Source organism: Meles meles, chromosome 7 (genome assembly GCF_922984935.1).
Source record: "Meles meles chromosome 7, mMelMel3.1 paternal haplotype, whole genome shotgun sequence".
NCBI classification, from domain to species: domain Eukaryota; kingdom Metazoa; phylum Chordata; class Mammalia; order Carnivora; family Mustelidae; genus Meles; species Meles meles.
This window is the reverse complement of record NC_060072.1, coordinates 72701148-72717043: the sequence shown is the minus strand read 5'-3', so window position 1 is coordinate 72717043 and position 15896 is coordinate 72701148.

Sequence of the window (15896 nt, the reverse complement as noted above, 5' to 3'; positions counted from 1 at the left end):
GGAGTGGTTGCTAGATGATGAAAACAAATTGTATTTCCTCATTCTGGCCAATCCAACTGAAAAATAAAATTCAAAAAACACTACTATTTACAATAATATGAAAAAAATCAAATGTCTAGAAATAAATGTAACAAAAGATATGCAAGGCATTGAAAAATCACAAACTATTACTGAAACTAGTTAAAGAAGACCTAAGTAAAAGGAGAAATATACCATGTCCATGGACCAGAAGACTCAATATTATTCAAATGTCAAAATTCTCCTTATTGATCTACAAAGTCAATTCTGTTTGATCAAAATCCCAACAAGTGTGTGTGTGTGTGTGTGTGTGTGTGTGTGTGTGTAAATTGACAAGCATTTATGTGAAAATGCAAAAGCAGAAGAGCCAAGGAAATCTTAAAGAACAAACTTGTAAGACTTAGATTATCGGATTTTAAGCTTTAGCCTAAAGCAACACTAGTTAAGACAGAGTGGCCTGAACTCAAAAATACATATATAGATCAACAGAATAAAGAGTACAGAAAAAGAGCCACATTTAAATGGTCAATTGATTCATGACAAAGGTATAATTCAGTAAAAAAAAAAAAAAAGTCCTTTGAATGAACGTTATTTTGTTCAATTAGATTCATATGGAGAAAAAAACTTATCTTACATCATATGCAAAGAAAAATTCAAGCTGGATCATAGAATTAAATTGAAAAAAAAGTTTCTAGGGGAAAACGGAATATTTTCATGAACTTTTGGCAGGTAAATTGTTCTTAAATATGATACACAAAAGCATTAACCATTAAAGAAAAAAAATTATAGTTGGGCTTGATTAAATTAAGAGCCTTTGTCAATTAAAAGACACCATTAAGAAAGTAAAAGACAAGACACAGACTGGAAGAAAATACTGTAATTACATATATTCAACATTATACTCACTTCCACACTCTTTAAATTACTCCTAATAATCAATAACATAAAAATCAAACAACTCAACAACAACAACAACAACAAAAGAGCATACCCCTGAATAAGACTTGGGAAAAGTGTTTAACACCAGCAGTTGTTGAGGAAATGGAAATTAAAATTCACATTATGGGAAGATCTACTCCCTCAACGATGGCATGAAAAACTCTGTGGACCCACTTCCTGACGAAACAACCATAAATAATAACAATTATTTTAAAAATAAAATAAATGTTTAGGAGCTCCTGGATTGCTCAGTCGGTTGAGCATCTGCCTTCAGCTTAGGTCGCAATCCTGGATCCTGGGATAGAGCACCGCATTGGGTATCCTGCTCAGCAGGCGGTCTGCTTCTCCTTCTGCCCTTCATCCCACTCTTGCTCTCTCTCAAATAATTAAAGTCTTTTAAAAAATTAAAAAATAAAAATAAAATAAACATTTAAAATCTCTAGTAATGATTCAAAATCAGGAAGGAAATGACGATACATTTATTCAAGAAAATATTTGCAAGTCATATATCCGGTAAGGGATTTGAGTCCAGAATATGTAAAGAACATTTACAATTCATTAACAAAACAACCCCATTAAAAAATGGGCCAAGTCTACACTGTTGAGTGTGGGTATAACACAGGCCCAGGGAAAGGCCGAAAAGGTAAGGTAGAGAAATAGGCTGTATCTTGGAAGGCCTTTGCACTAAACCAAGAAGTCTAGACATTGTCCAGAGAGCTATGGGAGCCACCAAAGCTCTTAAGCATGGAGGGAAGAGCTCAGATTACATGGTAAAGAGACCCACCTGCTAGCAGGATGGAGGTGGGTTGCAGTTAATCCAGACTGCAGATGGAAACTCAAGCAGATGCAGATGGGGATGAGGAAAGCAGAGCAGAGCTGACAGTGCCTCCAAGGTAGAATCTCTAGGAGTCAGTGGCCAATTAGACACAGTGGATGAAGAAGCAAGTAAAGTCCCCAAAGCGACAATCCCACAGGCCGGATTCAGATTGCTTATTTTGTGTTTATTTTGCCATTTGAAAAATTACATTTGAACTGTATTAGCTTGGCCAATCCTGTTTGCTTTAGTCCTCACCATTCCCTAGTCCCTGTGGCCCTGTTGGGCTTTACCTGCCTGATTTCTGAAGGAATGACTTTTCTAGACCGTCTTTTTTTTTTTTTTTAATAGTTGCTTATTCTGGATTTGTGAGGTCACATATGGGTGCAGAAGGGTTAAGGAAGAGTGGGGCAAGGTGACTTAATTCCTCCCTGGCTCTGCTACCATCTCCAAACCTTACCCACTCACCACCCCCCATCTTTTACCAACCTCTATTGGATTTTCTGCAGGAAAATCAAGAAAAGTGGAAGAACCTAAACTTTTTCTCTCATAGATGCCTTGAAAAGCTCGGGAAGATATAATATGCATCTCCAAAATCCCTGTCCGATTCCTAATGCTTATTGTGGCACTGCAGGAATCTAGGATTGCTTTTACTTCACAGATGTGTAAACTGAGGCAGTTTAAGTAAGCCAGGTGGCCAATATGCTTTAGAATACTGCGTTGAAGTTTCTTAAAAACAAAGGATCATAAAGCATGGCCTTATCCTTTTCCTAAGTATTTGACTTTTTTTTTTTAATAGCCCTCATTTACTTTTATGATAGATTCACAGGTACATTCAGAGTAACAATATATTCACCAGAATCTTTGATCAGCAAAATTAATAAGAATTATAGTTGAGTCATGTCTTTGCCTACATATGATATTATCATACTTCACTGGTAGGAGTAGAAATTGGCTACAGTCATATTGTAAAGGTGTTTGACAGTATTCTATCTGTCTGCAGCTTGCTGCAAACCACCATAAAATGTAATGACTTCAAAGCAACTGATTTGTTGCTTTGTTCAATTTAACAGTTATTGCTTCAAACCTCTCAGGCAGGGGCACCTGGGTGGCTCAGTCTGTCAAGCATCTGCTTTGGGCTCAGTTCATGATCCCAGGTTCCGGAGATCAAGCCCTGAGTTGGTCTTCCTGCTCAGTGCAGAGTCTGCTTGTTCCCCTCCCTCTGTTCCTCCCCCTGGCCCCGACTTGGGCACTCTCTCTCACTTGCTCTCTCTCTCAAATAAATAAATAAAATCCTTAACAACAACAAGCCAGTTGCTGTCAGGCAGTTGCTGTCAAATTGTAATAAGTACTGGATTTTTCTGAAGACTTGACTGGGCTCGTCACAGAAGACAGCTTGATCACACGGCTGGCGGTAGATTCCGGCTGTTTACTGGGAGGTTAGATGGGGCTCTCTATCAGAGAGGTTATGCGTGGCTTTTCCATGTGGCTTGGGCTTTTTACAGCATGGTGGCTAGATTTTGAAAGGGAGCATTCCTAGAGGGAGTGCTCCAAAAGACCAAAGCAGAAACTGCAAGGTTTCTTATGACCTAGTCTTGGGAGTCGTGTGACATCACTTCAGCAATATTCCACCAATGATACAGGGTCACCCAGACTCATTGCGGGGAGAGGACTACATGAGGATGAACACAGGGAAGTGTAGTTCACGGAGCCATTGGTGGAAACTAGCTCTTACACGGTTCTCTGACTTCCAATGTCTCATTTCCCTCCTGGCAGCAAAACGCTCTCACAACCTTCGCAAGGCCTCCAAGGTCCCACTCTGTCAGTTGTCAGGGTCAGGCTTCCCATCTGTGATCTCATTACCTAAATCAGGTCCAGATATCAATGGGGCATCTTGGGGCTATCCTCTTTACGGAAGCTCCTTGAGCGCAGCTTCTGCAATACGATTCTCTCAATCTTTAGACTTGTGAATTAAAGAGACCGCTTATCTTCTCCTACACCCACCATACAACAGGAACAAGGGTATGAGACACATTCATTTAAAAGGGCAAAGGACAGGAAGCACATAACTGTTGGAGGACGATAGAAATTTCATGGAGTCCAGTTCTCCTCCCTATCCGTGATTCTGGATGGCTCTAGGCTCTGTGACCTAAGCTCTTGGTTCCGAGTCATCTTCCTTCTCCATCAGAAATAACACTTCAACAGCTGAGCTGACTTCTCAGGTTGACTCATGCCTGTAGAAAGTTGGAGGCTTATAGCTCTTTTCCTGTAGAGTTGGCTCTGTCCCTTTAAGTCCACGTAGGGGTTTGGTTGATTTGTTCATTTGCTTAAAAAACAGTATCTAGGTTTTCTGTGATTATTGTTGGTGCTCCCTCTGTGAGACAAAAGCCACATCCACAAATAGGCTGCATTCTCCTTTGGGATGAGCATGGGGGTGCTTGGAGATTATGTCTTTAAGGTTCTTAGAAACCTTAAGGTAATATTGGTCTAGCAGGTAATATTTGACACGTGTGCCCTTAAGATTTTCTTTTCTTTTTATGCCCTTAAGAGTCTTTTCTTAAATCTTATTTTATTGAAATTCAATTAAGCCCTTAAGATTCTTAAAAGCCTGTTGCCTACCTATGAAGTCTGTGAGGCACAAACATGTTTTACTCTCTCTGAGGTGTCATTAAAGGATCTTATGACCACATCCTTAACTTCATTTTCACCTTGAGAACGTGTTTTGCTGGTGGTGTTATGGATGTGATCTTTGTTCTGGTGTCATTCCTTACTTTGAGACCATCTTGCTCACTGGAAAGACCATCATGGGCCTCCTCTATTTCCTCTAGATTCTAATTAAAACCTGGCAGTTTCTTCTTTAGTTCAACTCCCTTCCTATTTTTATTATAGGCAATAGAAGATACCAGTTATCACTTTCAGCATTTTTCCTGATAATCTCCTTCACAAAGACACATGTGTGTCAAGTACTCTTCCTATTTTCCATACTTACTCAGGGAAGAGTGTTGCTAATTGTTCTTCCATATATGATTCATATCCTCTTTCATTCAGCCTCCAATAATCACTTATCATTATCTTAGTCACTGTCTTTTAAAAAAAAGATTTTATTTATTTATTTGACACAGAGAGAGAGATCACAAGTAGGCAGAGAGGCAGGCAGAGAGAGAGGGAGAAGCAGGCTCCCCGCTGAGCAGAGAGCCCGATTTGGGGCTCAATCCCAGGATCCCGAGATCGTGACCTGGGCTAAAGGCAGAGGTTTAACCCTTGAGCCACCCACACGCCCCTCTTAATCACTGTCTTACCAAGAATTTGTTAACAAGTTTCTGGTGGCTTGTCAGGTTTCTGCTCACCCTCTAGTCCCCAAGTCAATGTTACATGTTGTAGGTTTTTGTTATAAAAACACTTCATATGCAAGTACCAATCTCCATTTTATCATCTATTTGCTGAATAACAAACCACTCCTTTAAAAAAAAAAAGATTTTGTTCATTTATCTGAGAGCAAGAGAATGAGCAAGCAAGAGAGAGAGCACAAGCTGGGAGGGAAAGGACAGAGGGGGAAGCAGATTCCCTGCTGAGCAGGTAGCCCAATGTGGGGCTTAATGGGGGGCTTCATGGGGGACTTGATACGGGGCTTGATCCCAGGATCCTGGGATCATGATCTGAGCCAAAGGCAGGCACTTAACCAACTGAGCCACCCAGGCACCCCTAACAAACTGCTCCTAAAATGTAGTATCTTAAGACAACAGTGTATTGTCTGTCATAGTTTATGATTTCACTGGGCAATTCTCATTTAGAGTCTTCTCATGATAGCTAGGGCTAGAGGAATGTGAAGACTGAGCTGGTGCTCTGAGATGACTTAATTACAATGAGGAGGAGATGATGCTGAATGTTGGCTAGGGCCATCTACCAAATAAACTTTCTACCATTTTGGTCTTTCCTTCCTTCTCCCATCTGTCTTTGTCGGTCTTTCTATCTTTCTTTCTCCCTTCTTTCCTTCCTTTCTTCTTTTTCTTCCCCCTGTCCCTCTGATTCTTTGAGACTTTTAGTCTTTGTAGTGAAGAGACAGCCCTTGGCTTGGTGTCTGGATCAGGTGTATTCGTTTGGTCAGGGGGTACATTTCTGGTCCATAGGAGCAGAGCACACTGTATCTCCCACCACTGATAGGTTTGCCGCCAACATGGGTTACCTAATAGAATTGAGCTCTAAGGGTGGAAAACCATGAGCAAGTGACTGATAATTACAAGTGAGCAGCTGGAAAGAAAAACCATGAACAAAACACCCAGATCTGGAAGGATTTGGTGAATTAGAATTGCTGGAAGAGATAAGTGACAATGTAAATTTAGAAAATAAATAATAAGAATATTTAAGGAGATTCTATTAAAACCTTTAAAAAAGACCTCTTAAAATGAAAGATTTAGGATTCAAAATTCAGAAAATGAATCAAAGGAGAAATTGGTTACAGATGAATACGCAATAGGTAGCCTAGAAAAACTACTTAAGGAAAAATGACAAAACACAGAGCAAAAATTAAAGAAATAAGGTAAAAATAATAAAAATGGAAGACAGCTCCAGGAGGTTTAACATTTGAATATAAGACATTAAAAAAGACATTTTTGACTGGATAGAATATAAGTATTTAGTGGGAATAGATATCACAAATCAAAAGATAAATGAAGATTGTGAAAATATTTCCAAACGGTATGACATTATCATCTATACGGAAAAGATTTAAAAACTGATTTAAATTTTTTTTAAATGATGAAGTTTGAGACAAACTACAGATCCAAATGGATCATAAGTACATAGGATTTTCCTCAACTTATGATGGGCTTCGGTCCCTAAAACTCATGATAAATTGAAAATATCAGAAGTTGAAAATGCACTTAATATACCTAATCTACCAACCATCACAGCTTAACCTAGTCTCCCTTAAACATGCTCAGAACACTTATTTTAGCCTACACTTGGGCAAAATCATGTAACACAAACCTGTTTTATAAAAAGTGTTGAACATGACATGAAATTTACTGAACACTATACCTAAAGGGAACACAGAATGGTGGTCAGCACTGACTGTTTACCCTCGTGATGGCGCGGCTGAATAGGAACTCCGCTCGCGGCCATCACCCAGCACAAGTCTTATACTGCATATCACTAGCCAAGGAAAAGACCAAATTTTGAAATTCCAAGTATGGTTTCTGTTAGATGCATATTGCTTTCTTACCAACATGAAGTTGAAAAATCATTAAGTTGAACCCTCCTAAGTTTGAGACAATGTCTTACTCACACACATCCTACTCCTGTTGGTAAGAAAATGGTTGTATGAATTTGGATCCAGCCATACTGGGAAATATTATGTTACCATTAAAAAGATGCATTGAAGGTGTAAGCAGCGTACAAAGAAAATGTACACCATACGGTCCTGTTTTTACAAAGCAAACAGTAGCCCTAAAGCCTCAATTTCTCTCTAGCTATGTATGGCACACTATGTATTTGTGTGCATATGATAATGCAGTAAGAGAAAGGTAGGGCTAGTTATCACGCGTGAATAGCTATAGAAGTGTGCAGAGAAGGAAAGGAAGAAAGAGGCAATAAAAACAGAGAACAAGAAGAGTCTTCCTGACAAAACAGCAAGCATGATATGATATAAACTAGGTGAAATTACATATACATATAATAAATGCCCATACACGTCTATATGCATAAAGAGATATATGAAAGGAAAAACATTAAATTTTAATGGTGGTTATCTCAGGATGAAAGGATTTCAAGTATCAGTTTCTTGTTTATATACCTATTAATGATGACTTGAATTTTTTCTACTGGAAACATATATTATTCATATCCTCAAATATGAAATTATTTTCATTGTAGAAAATGGATAGGGGAGATGAGGGCTAGATACACTTTCCGAGTAAACCCATCCTGAGATGGAAGAAGGCTGTGAAAGGATGCCTGATCAAGAAGGAAAGAAATGTGTTTAGAAGTAACAGTGGATGGTCCTGTGAGAGAGACTTGGTAGCTCAAAAACTGAATGGTGACCCAAATCGCTCTACTTGTATGGGCCAGGAAACCCCTTTCTGCTCCCCTTCCAAGGAGTGCTTTTCTCCTCTCTGAGAGAGAGCTGGGGACCCTCATGGTGTGACAACCGAGACAATGGCAATGCTGGAGCTACAGAAAGGGCTTTGGCTTGTGTCACAGGGATGACTGAGAAATGACAACTGCCATCAGCAAGTCATGCAAATCCAGATCTCCTCACTCGCTTCTTCCCATAATCCCCTGGGGCCAGAAAGGGGCAGACTCTCCACATTGATCTTACTGTCCAGACCCCCATAAGAGTAACTAACCATGAAGCCCTGGTTAGGACGGTAAAGAGACTAGCCTTGATGTGCTAAGAAAACTTAGAAGGGTAGGGGAGCGAATGTTCAAGGAAGTATTTAAATCCTCCTTCAAAATGATAATTTAGTTTATAAGAACATGTCTTGTTACGTAATTCTACTTTCAATATGGAAAATGACTTTTATTTGCTTTTCTTTTGTATAATTGCTAATTCCCTTTCCCAATCTCTAGGAGTTCTGAGGTATAGTTCATGTGCTTGGAAATTCAAAAGAAGAAAGTATATTAATTATGTTGAAAATATTGCCACTCTCACAACAGGTACCATCTATAGTGTACTTATTACATGTCAGCCATTGTGCTAAGTGTTCTATTGCCTATCTTTACTTAATACTCCCCACAACACTATCAAAGAAATACTATTAAACTCATATTTCTTTAGTGATAAAAACAGACTCAGTGGGATGACAATTTACTTAAGAATACACTTAGCTAGACTACTACTGTCAGTGTTAAACACTAACTTGAAAGCCTCTGTTCTTAATCACTAGGTGGTATCCTCTGAGTTGTATCTGTTCAAGAGCGTGTGTGTTTGTGTGAGTGTGTACACATGTGTGAGTAAAATGTCCTGGTAATAAATCTTTAAATATCAGAATTTTATATCTGCTATTTATTGTCCTAATAAATACATTCTCTTCACTCTCTTCTGCTCCTAAAAACATTATTTGCATCTTTGAGGTCTTCCAGAATCCTAGGCATAATCCCCAGTGGGAAATAAAAACCTAGAGCAGAATCCAGGGTCGAGTTCGGTGGAAACACAGGGCTGCATTAGTTGAGGAGAGAAAAAGCACGTCAGAGGAACAGACTGGTAATGGCTCCGTGGAGAGGTGGCCTTTGACAAAGGATTTGAAGACAGGAAGATTTTCACAAGTGGAGGTGCGTTGCCATTTCTAAAAATGGTGTGGGGGTGCTGCAAGAGAGAGACTGTACACCTCAAGGACAGTGCCTGAAGAGTTCAGCGACAACCTAGGTTGAAGATAGACTAGGAGCAGCAGAAGGTGAGGTTAAAAGATCAGCTTGGGTCTCTGCGCTGGAGAGTCCTGGGGGCCAGAGGGAGGGGTCTGTTTCTCATCTGGGGTCATTACAAGATCAAGTCACACCCACAGAGGCTGGTGAGGTGATGTAAATGAGTGTAGAGAGCCAAGTGGAAGGCACAGACATACGCTTTCTTTTTTATATTAAACATTTAGAAATTGACTTCCCTAAGCAAACATGTTGCCTTTCATTTATCATTTAAATATGTAGCTTCTCAGGCTTTCATTTTCTTGTGTTTGAGAGAGAGATGAGGATAAAGAAAAATTTCTCCACGCTAAGAAAAGCAACAGCTCATAGCAATTTGACTTGTAATAGCCCAAAAGTGAAGACAGCAACAACAAATCTCCATCAGCAAGTAAGTGCATCCATGTGACAGAATACTACTCAATAAAACGTAGTGGACAGGCCACCGCGTACGTGCATCTCAAAAGAGTTTTGCTTGATAAAAAAGCCAGAAAACAAAGATAATATACTGCATGACTTCACTTATATAACATTCTGAACAATGTACATGTGTCTGTGATGACGGAAAATAGCTGGGGTTGCCCGAGGTTCAAAAACGGTGGGGACGGGCAGGAAGGAGAACCATGAAGGGGCGCCAGGAATCTTCCAGGCTCATTGTGCTGATTGTGGTGATGAGTTTGCAGGTGTGTCCCTATGCCCACTGTGTTCTTTCAATATGTGCAGTTGCTTGTATATGCCAAATATACCTCAGTGAAGCTGTTAAAATTATTGAGGAAAATATTTCAGTACCCAAAACCTGACGATCAGAGATTATTGCAACACTCTTTGCTATTTACTGTGTTTGTGTGTGTTCAATATAAGATGGGTCTTGAATGTTGCTACTGAAATTATCTGATAAATCATTTATCTTTCTTTATAAATTGCTAGAAGTCTTTTCAATCAGCAGGTCAATTCATAGTTTTTCTTTCTTTCTTTTTTTTTTTTAAAGATTTTATTTATTTATTAGAGAGAGAGGGAGAGAGAACACGCAGGGGGAGAGGCAGAGGAAGAAGAAGAAGCAGACTCCCTGCGGAGCAGGAACCTGATTTGAGGCTTCATTCCAGGCCCCCAGGATCATGACCTGAGCTGAAGGCAAATGCTTAACCAACAAAGCCACCCAGGTTCCCCCGTTGCTTTTCAATTAATAATCTAAAATTGTTGGAAATACCCAGGTGCCTGGGTGGCTCCATCTGTTAACATCCAACTTTTGGTTTCAGTTCAGGTCACGATCTCAGCGTTGAGGGATTGAGCCCTGTGTGGGGCTCCATGCTTAGTGCGGAGCCTGTTTTAAGATTCTCTCCCTTCCCTCTGCCCCCCCCCCCCCCTGCTCTCACTCTCTCTCTCTCAACAAAATAAATAAATAAACCTTTAAAAATTTTAAAAAAGAATAAATCTTTTAAAAAAAACTATGGGAAATATCATGTGATTGTGTCTTTCTTGCTAAGGTCATTTATTTTGTAGGTTTATCGTTTTGGTAGTGAAACATGCCATCATCTTCTCCACCCTCACTGCCTGCCAATCACACATCCACCCTCTCTCTTCTCAGTGTGTCATTTCCAAGCAACCCCCAAGTCTGTCTAATCAAAAGGCTACTGAACCAAAGTATTACTGCCTTTAAATACCAGGGCTTTGTTTTTTCACTTAGCTGTTGATTCAGAGACATAGTTTATGCAGATGAAGTTCAGTTTGGGGAACTATTTTGTACCCACAGTGTGAGTGTTTCTCTGAAGTATGAGAGTAATTATTTTTCTCCTTTTGAGCCCCACACATATATTGATTATCATTGCCAAGAAGCTTAGCTCTGAATATGAAATACATAGAGATGCGTTGGGGGGGGGCGATTAGAGGGGTGAATCCAGGAGGTCTAGCTTTATTTTATCCGTCCTGTTTGTGCACCATGCTCACACCATGCTCACATCAAATTTGTGAAAAGCAGCACTAACACCAAGTAAAGTCAGCAATAAATATAGCATCATATATACAATTTTTGTTTCTCATGAGCCTTGGAATAGACACCTATTACACAGGGAAAAGTTAAGAACAAACCATTGATTCCGCTGTAGTTTCCCAAGGAGAAAGAAGTTTTCTCTAAAATGGAGAGTAACTCCTTTGGAAGATAGAGAATCTTTGTCAAAGAGGTTTATAAAAGATCATTTAATAATAAGGTTGGAGTTTATTCAAATGATCTCGTGGGATTTTTAGAGATGCTATATTTCTATCATTCTTTCTGGGCTTAGAATGTTGGCATAGTAAGACCAAAAAGAAAATTTAGAACAGAGACTGTATTTTATTTAAGATTAGAAAAATTCAGCTTTGTTTATAATCTAATTTTATAATCTATTTGCATGCATAGACCATCTAGCCCGTATATACAAATGGGACTATATTAAAAATAATAAATCTCATTTCCTTTGTCTAATCTATCATAAGAATACCACCAGTATCTTCTTCCTTCCGGACACAAATGTGTACACACTATGTGATTCCATTTTTATGAAATTCTAGAGTACAAAAAACTAATATATTGTGTCAAGAAGCAGATGAGCAATTGCCTGGGGCCAGAATTTGGGGAGATTTACTGAAAAGGGTAACAAGAAACTTTTTAGAATCACAGGCATCGTCTAGATCTTACATGGTTTGTCAAATTCATCACATTATGCACTTAAAATGGATTCATGTTATTCTTCTTGAATTCCACTTTAATAAACATTTTTAAGAACTATATTAAGATATCATTTACACCTATCACACTGATTTAAAAATTTAAAAGCATGACAACACACTCTGTTGGGCAGGCAGTGGAGAAATGCCCACTGGCGTTGCTTGAGGATTAAAAAAATATCAATCCCTAAGGAGGGGAATCTTACGCCTTCTGATATAATGTCTCAGAATCTGTAGCATTCCTGACAAAAATCTATTAACCAAATCTAATCATGAGACTATATCAGACAAATCCAAATTCAGAGACATTCATTTGACCAGAACTCTTAAATTTCAATGTTAAAGATAAAGGCAGAGGAATAGTTCCAGGTTGAAAGAGACTAAAGAGACATGATGTTAAATGCAAAATGGTCCTAGATGGATCTTATAACAGGAAAAAAGAAGTTATAAAGGACATTACTGGGACAACTGATGAAATTTGAATATAAGCTTACATTGGATTATACTATTATATCAACATTAAATTTCTGAAATTATTTTTGTACTATGGTTTTATAGAAAAATGTCCTTGCTGTAGGAGAGGAATGCTAAAGATTTTAAGAGTAAAGGATTGGGGCACCTGCTGGGCTCAGTCAGTTAAGCCTCAGACTCTTGGTTTTGGCTCAGGTCATGATCTCAGGTTCTGGGATTGAGCTCTGAATCAGACTCTGAACACAGTGGGGAGTCTGGCTCAGATTCTCTCTTCCTTTCCCTCTCACGCTCTCTCTCAAATAAATAAATAAAATCTTAAAAAAAAAGACTAAAGGATTATGGCATCTGCAACTTACACTCAAATGTTTCAGCAATAATAATAATGATGATTAGAGGGATAAATAAAGCAAATATGGCAAAATATTAATGAGGGGTGCCTGGGTAGCTTAGTCATTAAGTGTCTGCTTTCAGCTCAAGTCATGATCTTAGGGTCCTGGGATCAAGTCCTGCATCGGGCTCCCTACTCAGTGGGAAGCCTGCTTTTTCCTCTCCTACTCCCCCTGCTTGTGTTCCTGCTCTTGCTATCTCTCTCTCTCTTTCTGTCAAATAAATAAGTAAAATCTTTAAAAGATATATATCAATGATTGTTGGCTCTGAGTAAAGGTTCTATGGGAATACAATTTTTACAGCATTTTAAGTCTGATGGTTCTTTTAAGTTAAAAATTTTGAATAAATAAGATAAATCTTCATTCAAATAGCTGTTTCTCCATTAAGAAGGTAAACCAAAAATGAGAAAGCCAATAATTTTTTTTACCTCAACCTTCTATAACAGAGTAGACCTCTCAGATTGTTGAAAGAAATTTCAAAATGTTCCCAAGATTGTAACTTTGGATGATCTAGGAGTTCAGAAAATGAAACAGGAAAGAAGCCCCAGAAAGGAAGTGAGCAAAAATGTGTATGTGTGATGGTAAAGGTTGGAGGTCAGTATTTCTGCAGTCCTGTTTCTGCTCCTGGTCTACTAATTTGCCTCCCTAATTCAGAGGGCTCTGAACATCCTATCGCAATTTTGGCCACAATAGAAAATGCAGTCATATTAGTTAGGGGTCTTGACAGTCGTCAACTTTTCTGGGAAAAGAAGACGTCCCAGAATTTGCCTTGCCCATGAGATTAAGGCCATATAGTAGAGTCACTGCCAGGTCATTATAGTCTGGAATCTTCCAAGAAAGACGACGACGAAAGAAGGGATGTATAGGAAGAGAAGGGAAGGAGAGAGGAAGGCAAGAGGAGAAGTGCCAGTGCCAGTGATGTGAACAAGGGCAGCCCCTCGAGGGTACTGTCCAGAGGCCAGTGCCTCAGCTTCCATCCGTCCCCATTCTCCAGTCAGGATGGTCCCTTGAAATACAGGGTCTGGCAACCTCATTTAGGGAGATGTTAAATTTTTTTTTTTACCAAGTCAAGGAAATTTAAGCTGATCTAAGGAAGGATTCACTGTTCTTTTGGCGGTTTATAATTCTTTGTTTGTTTTCCAATACTGTTTCATGCCTCCCTTCATTTTAACTTTCATATGGGCTTCATTTCCTATACCAAACTGTCAATCTCCTAGAGGCTGAGTATAGAACGTACTCGTTTTTATTTTCCTCACTCTGAGCCTAACAATTCATGCTCAGTAAATATTTGTTGAGAAAACATTTTTTTTTTTTTTAAAGACCAGGCTACCAGTATTTCATTTGACATGTTGTGTGTTAGAGCCCCCTAGCGTGCAAAACCAGTCTCTGGAAGGAGCCCAGATGAACAAGAATTCAAGGAACAAGCTTTCAAGGGAATGATCTCTGACTCCATTAATTTGTGGTCCTTTTCTTATTTCTCTAATTTATTCTCCTGAGGGGAAAGACCAGCTGCAGGATATGAGAACTCATTAATTCTCGGCAGCAGCACTGACTTGTGCTTCTGCCTCCTTCCAAATTGCCTTCTCTTTCACTCCAGGAACAGAGGATAAAGTGTTTTATTGGTTCCAAAATACACCTTTTCACCTTTAATACTTCTGAAATCAAACCATGTCTTACACTTGATGCCTCTCCGTATCACTCCTAGCTGTGTGGTGCTCATGAACTCATCATTGCCCACACAGGTGCAAACTTGGTTAGGGCACCTCTCACTTTCATATCAGTTCAATTACAGGCTTTGCTTGTCCCATTTTTGTTAAATTTAACTGGCATTTCAATACTTTAAGAAAATATATATTAAGATACACTAACAATTGCATATCTACAGGTATAAATAGAGAGCCATAATTTGGCATAAAAACAGACAGCTATTATGTATGCAAAAAGGCAGGAAATTTATGCAGTGAATTTGTACATTGATTAGTGTGAACTGAATATTTTTTGGATTGTATTTCCAGATTGTGCTGTAAAACAACTAAGTTTTCTACGAGAACTGCAAAAATCGATAGAGCTATATCGTAGTTTATTACTGAGATTAATACAAACAGATTGCTTATCATGTATCAAGAAATGCAACCAGAGAAAATTTGCCGGCACCCCTCTGAATAGATAACAGAAACTTTAAAGTAATGAGAGAATGGTGTGATCTGTTCATGCATTGTACAAGACTATCGGTAAGATTTACATTGTCAGTTCCTTCAGGATAATTTGAAATAGAAGTTGTTTACTTGCAATGCTACATGATTCATTTGAGGAAAAAGTAGAAACGGTAATAATGGTAAACTGAAAATCCTTGTGAAACCGTTAAGTTAGAAACATTCCTCAGAATCATATTGACAGTGTTAATGGTGTTAAAGAGATCATGATAGTGAGCACAAGTGATAAAAATTAGCTTATCACTCTGATAATACACAAAATTACTGATAACTGAAAATTATTTCCATATATCAATTTTAAGCTACAACATGAAATCCAAGAATGAGATTGGCTCTAAAAATGCCACTGTGTGTAAATGGCAAAATAATTGAATAATCATGGTTGAGTTAATGGTGGACTGGCTGAAAGTCACTTGGAATTGGTATCCAACAGCTTCACATAATGTACACTGTAATTTGATTTTCAATGTATCTTAACATTGTACCTTAACAATGTACCTTAGCAGTAAAGGAGAAGCTCACTGAAACTATAGTAACTTGGGGTGTCTTGGCTATTCTTGGCTCTTTTCTTTTCCATATAAGTTACAAGTTACGCTACACAACAAACTCTATAGGCCTAGATCAATGTTAAGAGCTATGACATCTTCAAGAATCTTTCTGTTCATGAGTATAGTGCATTTCTCCAATTAATGTACATTTTTTTTACTGTCTTTCAATACATTTTATAATTACTCCATAAAAGATCTGTGCATCTTGTGTTTATTATGGATTGACATGTCATTATTCTTGTTACGATCATAAATGGTTTCATTTAGTATTTTATAATTATATAATATAATTATAATAATAATATTGGTGATACAAAATGAAATAAACTTTCATATGTTGGTCTTATGTCTAGTAACTTTGATAAATTTGTGCATTAATTTTACAGATTTAGCAAACTTTGATACGTGAATTAGA